The sequence below is a fragment of the Saccopteryx leptura genome, chromosome 4 (assembly GCF_036850995.1).
Source record: "Saccopteryx leptura isolate mSacLep1 chromosome 4, mSacLep1_pri_phased_curated, whole genome shotgun sequence".
Classification (NCBI taxonomy): domain Eukaryota; kingdom Metazoa; phylum Chordata; class Mammalia; order Chiroptera; family Emballonuridae; genus Saccopteryx; species Saccopteryx leptura.
The window spans coordinates 111,144,070-111,152,470 of NC_089506.1; the positions used below are offsets into that span (position 1 = coordinate 111,144,070).

At 42.3% G+C, this 8,401-nt stretch overlaps 1 pseudogene; it reads left to right on the forward strand.

Moving 5' to 3' along the window:
* Nucleotides 1–1,322: 1,322 nt before the first annotated feature.
* LOC136404223 (Golgi phosphoprotein 3-like) lies at nt 1,323–7,429 on the forward strand (annotated as a pseudogene).
* The last annotated feature ends 972 nt before the right edge of the window (nt 7,430–8,401 follow it).

The window sequence follows — 8,401 nt, forward strand, 5'->3', positions numbered from 1 at the left end:
TACAATTATGTAGAAGTGATGTTTGTAAAACATTAATTGCCTTGTGGTTATGTTCAATTCAAAAGTCATTGACCTTTAACTCCAATTTAAAAACTGATGCATGCCATTAACTATAACAAAAATAAATTAAAATTGCATAAAAACTAGAGCATGCACCAAAAAATGGATTTCAGGTTTGGAATCAGTGATGCAGAAATATGTAGAAACAGTTTAAAAGCTCATGCAACAGAAAATGAAAAAAAAATTGTTCCCCAGTTTTATGCAAGAATTCCAACTGACATCGTCATGCCTCCAAGATTCTCCATAAAGTGAATGCTTGTACATAGGCTCTTCTCCACTTCTAAGCTGTGGTCAGAGAGAAATGGCTGACTTTGGCTGGCAAAACGACATGATTATGCTAATACCACATCAAAGCAAGAAGAATAAGAATGAATTCATGCTCTGCAATCCCCATGGCCCAAAGGTCATATGAAAACACACCCAGAATGTTCTCCCATCAAACCTACTGAAGTTCTTTGACAGTTATATCAAAAGATCCTTGTAGGAATAACACCTAGAAAATGTCACTCAAACTGGGTCAATAACCTCCTCCTCCCGTAGGAAGGACAATACATTCATACAACGCAAATTTAAGAGATTTTTATCTTTCTCATTTCTCTTATTGATATTTTCCAAGCAAGTGGATCTGTGGGTGAACTTTGAAGTGTGATTTGATTGCTGATATTTTTTTTAATTTTTTCATTTGTTGTCAAGCATTGACAACTCTGTTACTCTTTGTTGCCTGAGTGGTAATTTGGAGCTGACTCACTTGCAATGTAAGGGAAGATACAAATAATAGTCATAATAATTGCCTTTTAGCATTTACTTAGAATTTGCCATTCAGAAGGCACTGTGCTAAATTCTTTGTGGTTTGTTATGTGAACTGATCACAATAAAGCAGAACAAGAAAATAGCTTTATTTTTCTCCCATTATTGGCAATATCATATCTAATTTGCAATTCTCTTTTCTTCCTAATTCAATTTCAGCACATGGGTTAAATACCTGTCATATGTATGAGGGTCCTGCACTGTGTCATGTAAAGTGGAAAAAATGAATTTCAAAACTGAAAATGGAAGCCCAGTACTCATAAGCTATACACAATGGAAGGCATTCAACAAAAGGAGAATAACACTAGTCACTCCCAGGAAAAGTGATCCCTGCCACAACTAAGGAGGAGGTGCAAAAAAGCATATATAGGAGGATGAAGGACCAACAGACTATCAGCCAGAGGTCAGACCCACATCTGTGACACCAGCGAGGTTCCAGCTGTCCAGATCCCACAATGCCGAGCCCATGTGTGACCTCTAGGGTGCGCTATCCTGGAGAGCCCCGGGATATCCTCTCCAGTGATAGGAATACAGCAAAGAGAACCAGGGGAATTAAAGAGACATTATCTATTTCAGGCTGGTTAGATCTCTCTTCTAAATGAAAAAATGACATTTGCTTACTCAAGCTGAGACACTTTTACAATCACATCCATACACTGTGAGAGATATTACTATAAATTACTAAAATTGATGTGCGCTCATGGTTCAGCTTGTTCTTTATGTTATTTTCTTTTTCTAGCTTGTTCTTTATTTAGCAAATAATTTCGGGGAAAAGCCTAAAACCTCTAGGTAGATAAGATGTTTCTTTAGACTTATCTCAATTCCAAGTTTCTTGCTACAGGGAATGTGGGATGGGGTGTGTGTGTGTGTGTGTGTGTGTGTGTGTGTGTGTGTGTGTGTGTTTTACTACAAGAAGGATTCTTGTTCTTCCAAAAATCAGAAATCACACTTAGCCTGGAAATTTGTGAAAAAATGCTTGCTCAGAATTTAGTCGTCAACCATGAGCTTTTATCATTATACTCATAATATAAAATGACCAATTGTTGGACCCTGGCCGAGCCCTTTGCAGATATTATGATGGAAAAGTTACAGAATGTTGCCTTGTGGGTATTATTAACATTTTACAAAAAGTAAACCCAGCTGTCCTTGAGCTGCAGGGGAGCTCCAAGCCTGCTGCTTGGTGTGATTTTCTCACATTTCATGCAATGACATCAAACCCTGAGGCTTTGTTATTCCGCTGTGAAGGGCATGCAGGCTGAGGCAAAGCTTCAGAGGCAGGTGGCCCGGTTTGACTGCACTGGCTAAATGGATATCACAATCTCTTAAATTTCTTGAAGCCTCATTTTTCTGCTCTGTAAAATGGGCTGCAACAATTCCTCACAGTAGAGCATCTCTAACTTCCAAAAGGATCCCCTGGGGTCTTAGTAAAACGCAGGAGCTCGGGGGAGTTAAGGAGGGACCTGAGAACCTGCATTTCCCCAAACTCCCAGTGATGAGTGCTGCTGGTCTGTGCACACCATTTTGAAGAGCAAAGATTTATTGAGTTCTTGTTTTAAGACTTAAGTGAGATAATGCGCAATATATTGTCAGCACAGTGCTTGGCACATAGTAATATAGAATTAGTATTAACATTATCTCTAAATTATTGGGTAGCTCAAAGTGAGTGGTTGGCTAGTCTAGAAGATTTTTTACAATGTGCTGACAAGTTCTTTGAAGAGCATGGTGATGGTCAGCCTAATGTGGCATAATGAACCGAGCATTAGACTTAAGGTCAAAAGCTCTGGATCTGAACCATGGTGTCACCCTTTGGACAAGTCTTGAAACCTCTGTAAGATCTTTTAGAATAAAAGATGGGACTGTTGTGAGAATACAATGTAACACTATATGGGAAAGTTTTTAAGAACTCTGAAGTGCTGAGTGTGGGAATAGGAATGGTTCTTTCTGTGCAGGTATAAACAATTCCCAGCTACTCTCTCCTCATTAATGTCCTTCTGGGTAACATCAGAACTGCTGGTGTCATTTATATCAGAAGGTATAAGATAATGAGGCCCAATCTTTGACATCTGGTAGGGAGAAAAGTGTCCAAGCCATTTAAAATATCCCATTTGTATAAGGTATTAGAAGAAAAGGAGGGCCTTTAGGAAAGAAAATTGTAGAGCAAGATAAGAACCCAGGAGAGCTGACCCTAGCCCACACTGTTAATCCCTGCACTCGGCTGCACACTGACGCATCTGGCTCGGGTACAACAGTAACAAATCCCAAAGGCAATAGAGGTAGCCACAGATTTCAGTTCCCACTCTTAGAAGCATAGCACTTTGAGAGCCACATTCAGGTTATAGCCTGGCAAGGAAGATGCTCAGGAGAAGCTTTGCCCAGGATATCTTAAGCTAGAAAGATAAAAGAACAGGCACCCACATGGAGTCTGAAGCCGACACCACAGTCAGCAATGAGATGTGACTTGGCATCTTTAGTGTTGCCCTGTGGTCTTGTGGGACCCTGAGGAATCAGCACTGACAGTCTGATGGATGGATTTCTTAAGGTTTATGGGGTGGTTCCCAAGGCTATCATGGGAAGGTCTTTCCATCAATGTGACAGGCAACCTAACAGGAAAAAAAAAGAAATAGGCCATGTTCACAATAAACTGCATCACAGTTTTCTAGAATCAAAAGTGCCACCCGCAAATGAAGAGACATCTGATAAGAAATTATGCATTTGGTATTGCAAAAAAAAAAAAAATGCAGCTCTCAGCTTGAGCAATGGAGTTAATGTTAGAGTTGAAAATGTAAAACTGGGTTCAGATACCAGCCTATGTTGCTAGTTAATTTCAGTGAAACCTAATGATTAGCTGCATAACCTGGGAGTGCACTTTGGAGGCAGGCGCCTTCGTGAGTCAGATTACAGAAATTCAAATCCTGACTCAACTGCTCTCTAGCTGTGTGGTCTTGACAAGTTCATTAAACTTTCTGGGTCTAAGCTCCTTTACAGGTAAAAATAAGGCTAGTAATAGAATCTACCTGACACGATTGTTAAGATTACGTGAGTCCAAAGTGTAGAGCGCTCGGAATGGTAAACAGACACAGTATGTACCCCAAAGCCAAGCTGTTGTTACTGTATGACCTTAAGAAGTCAGTTGACCTTTCTGAAGTCACTTTTCCTCAACTGTGACAAAATAAATACTGGGTAAGAGTGAAAAGAAACTGTGTATGTGGAGATATTTTTGAAAGTTAAAAGAGCTATTTTAGCATCTGAGGTGAGGTCATAGAGCCATCTTCAGCTCTGGGCCAACCTGCTCAACCATTCAAGCCATGGCTGCGGGAGAAGAAAAGAGAGAGAGAAGCAAGAGGAGAGGGGTGTAGAAGCAGGTGGTCACTTCTCCTGTGTGCCCTGACCAGGAATCAAACCCGAACTTCCACACACCAGGTCGATGTCCTACCACTGAGCCAAACAGCCAGTGCCGTAGTCCAAATCCTTGACAGGCATGAAGTGTTGGAGTGAGAGACCTGTTCAGCTCAGACTTTGAAATTTCACTGGCCCTGAAGTCATGGATTTATAAGGAAGTGATCCTGATTCAGTGGAGATTCCTAGGTGCACAGGGTCTTTGATATAGAAATGTAATTCTGCTGACCCACTGTGAGCATTCTTCTTCTTCTTCTCGTAGTGGTGACAGATTATATACTGGGGACACCCCATGTGGTCAATTGGTGTACATCCAAAATAAACCAAGAGGCAATCAAGGTGGAGTCCTCAGTTTCCCCTCGAGAAGGAAGCTCAGTTTCTTCTAGTCTAATCTCGGAAGTGACATGCCATTTCTTGTGCCCTATGCTGTTGCCACGCAAACCAACTCTGGTACCATGTGAGGAGCAAGGACACAAGGGTTTGAACACAGGAGATGGGAACCAGTGGTGCCACCTGGGAAATCTGATAAGGCTATTAACAGAATTGGTAAATTAGTATGTGTAATGGTCTCAGAAAAGCACTAGTGCTCAGCAAAACCACACAGTAAAGTGTTAGCAATTGTAGTGACTGCAGCACGAATGCTGCTTTTGTTGAAAGCAGTAAGGGCTCCATTGCTCCCCACGAAACAGAAACACTAGCCAGAGTGCCTAGAAACCAATCCAAGCTCTGACTTCATTAATAACTTGCTCTAACTAAATAGTCTATATGCAAAATTTTTTCTGCATCTTGCCTCTCAGTTTATTTCTTTGCTTTTCACAAGGATGTTTACTACAGCTCAAACTCAGCATTCGACCATAAAATAAAAGTCCCCCTTTCCCTAATCAATTGATAAGTTTACAGGTACAAATATCAGGATATCCAGAAAAGCTCTGAGGAGTAGTAATTAACTCACACAAGAAGGAGTCTGAGTAATAGCAATGCTAAGGTTGGTGCAGGGGCATCAACATGTCATCAAGATCCAAAATTTTTCAATGTCTCCCACCTGCCATCCTTAGTACACAAGCGATGAGTTCCTTCATGGTCAGAGGGTTAAAGCAGATTTAATCACACCAAGCGCAAAGGTAGAGGTGGAAAGGCACATGGGGGGCAAGAGAATTTTTTTGACATGTCTCTGATTTGCTTTTTTTTTTTACAGAGACAGAGAGAGGGATAGATAGAGACAGACAGACAGGAAGGAGAGAGATAAGAAGCAACAATCATCAGTTTTTCCTTGTGACACCTCAGTTATTCATTGATTGCTTTCTCATATGTGCCTTGACCGGAGGGCTACAGCAGACTGAGTAACCCCTTGCTCAAACCAGTGACCTTGGGTCCAAGCTGGTGAGCTTTTGCTTAAACCAGATGAGTCCGTGCTCAAGCTGGCGACCTCGGGGTCTTGAACCTGGGTCCTCCGCATCCCAGTCTGACGCTATCCACTGTGCCACCACTTGGTCAGGCTCATTTTTTTTAATCCAAGAGGAAAGCTTTCCTCAGCTTCTCTGCTGACTTTCCTTGGCATCTCACTAACCATATGTCAGTCACTTGCTCATCCCTAGCTCCTAGAAAGGCCAGAACATCAGCTGGTATTTTCTGAGATGCTAGCATGGCAGAGCTGTCCTGAGGAATGAAGAGGGACCTGGCTAAGGTGAGTTAACCAAGAGACTCTGCCATGGTCCCTCATGCAGGCCTCTCTTACTTGGAAAACTTTGCTATCACCCTTTCTACCTAGAATATTAATATGCATGAACTGGGAAGGCTGACTCGAGCACGCAGTTCATCTGGAACTGATTACGTCTTGTTTGCCTGACATCATACAGAAATAAAGTGTTGCACAAAACTGAGTTTTGCAGATAAGTTTGCTCCAAAAGTGTTAAAGCTTACTGTATTTAAAACGTTCTGACGCAAACTTCACTGACATATTTTACATCTCTGTCTTATTTGGTAATGTGTCTGTACATAATTCAACACTTACTGAATTGGCAGGGTTGCCATTTCGGGCATCAATTATTACACTGTGCTTAAACCCTATGATGCGTCTGGAGGCCCCTATCTTACTCCAGGTAGAATACATTGTCTTTCAAAATATCTGCCTTTTCTGTGGAGGTAACTCCTCCTTAAAGTTATCCTTGTTTTCTGCTGTCACTTCTGTCGCCTCAGAACTTCTAATGTTAGCTCCTGATGCTGTGTGTACCTTCATTATAACTTAAGGCATCATGGGAGGAGGCTGGGAGAAAGCCAGAGCCTTGCCCACAGAGACACATTGACAAGAGAATGCCTCAACAGAGGCAGCTCTGAAGCAAGGACTCCAGGTGACAGGCTCAGCCAGCAATTCACTGGTTCTGGAAAAGGCTGGAGCAGCTTAGAGGCAGCTTGGTTTATTTTCCCAAAAAGGTGACATGAGGTTACAGCTGAGAAACAGCCATAATGAAAGAAAGACTATAATAAATACTTTAAAGGGAAAACGGCAGAATTACCACTTTAACTCACTGGGCCTGTTGCTCTAAAGTAGGCAAGAACTCTCTGTAAAGAAGGTAGAAAGTGAGGAATATGCTGATGCAGATAAGAGTCCAGACAATGGAGATGCTGAAGAATCTAAGCGTATCCAGCTTGTCCTTGCGGAAGAAGTATTGCTCCTGGGCATAAAAGATAAAGAAGGTGGCACATCTTTCTGGAATGACTGCCTATCATCTGACCATGTGAGTTGAATCTGTCTGGAATCCCCCACCATGCATAAGAAGCTACCCCTGGACAGGAAGGTGCTGCTAAAGGCAGACAGCCCACCTGGTGCTGTTGTGTGGATTGAAACTCAAACACATCAAAGCCACTGAGCCCACAGAAACTGTCCAGATGTGGATAGAGCTACTCACCAGCGAGACCTGGCACCCCTTCAAATTACAATGCCAGCTGAAAAAAATGTAAGAAAATGCATTGCAAAGAATCTAGCAGAAAAGGACATTCTAACCACTGAGAAGCAGGATTTCCTCCTATTGACATGACTACTCCTCTGGTGACCAATACAATAGAGACACAATGACTAGTAAAAAAACTTCAAGATAGTGTGTTAGAGCCGTGGGTGAGTGATCTCAAGTATATAGATGTGGTTGCACAATATTGTAAAATGTACTGAATGCCAATAACCTGCACACTTAAAATGGTCAAAATAGTATTATATTATATATTTTAAATTGCAAGAAATAAAAATTTTAAAAAATAGAACAGGCAGTAGTCCAGATTTGTCCACAGGCCATAGTTGCCTACAGGCCATGGTCTGTCATTATTTCTAAAAAAGAAGCATATGATAGTTAGAATATTTTAAGTTATGCTTCATTAACAAAGAATCTCAGAAATTTCAGTGGCTTAAAACTAAAAAAGTTTATTTTCCATGCATACTGTGTGCCCAGTGTAGACTGGCAGGTCAGTTTTGCTCCATGTGGACACTGCATCTGGGGATGCCTTCTGTTCTCCATGACACTCTCAAGGCAAGGGCAGAGCTACAAGGTCATGCAGCAATTAAATGCCCTAGCCAAGAAGTGACATGGGTTTCTTCTGCTCACAACTCAGTGGCAGTAACTACTTAGTCACCTGCAAGATAGCAGGAAAGTGCCATCCTCCTAATTGCCTGGAAGGAAAGGAGAATTGAATTTATAAGACATTAGTCTCTGTGACAGTATGTATATATATATATTTGGTATTTTTCCGAAGTTGGAAACTGGGAGGCAGTTGAGGCAGTCAGACAGACTCCCGCATGTGCCCGACCGGGATCCACCCGGCATGCCCACCAGGGGGTGATGCTCTGCCCATCTGGGGCGTTGCTCTGTTGCAATCAGAGCCATTCTAGCGCCTGAGGCAGAGACCACAGAGCCATCCTCAGCGCCCGGACAAACTTTGCTCCAATGGAGCCTTGGCTGCGGGAGGGGAAGAGAGAGACAGAGAGGAAGAAGAGGGGGAGGGGTGGAGAAGCAGATGGGTGCTTCTCCTGTGTGCCCTGACTGGGAATCGAACCCGGGACTCCTGCACGCCAGGCCGACGCTCTACCACTGAGCCAACCGGCCAGGGCCGACAGTATATATTTTTAACATGATACTCAAAACCCAAAATA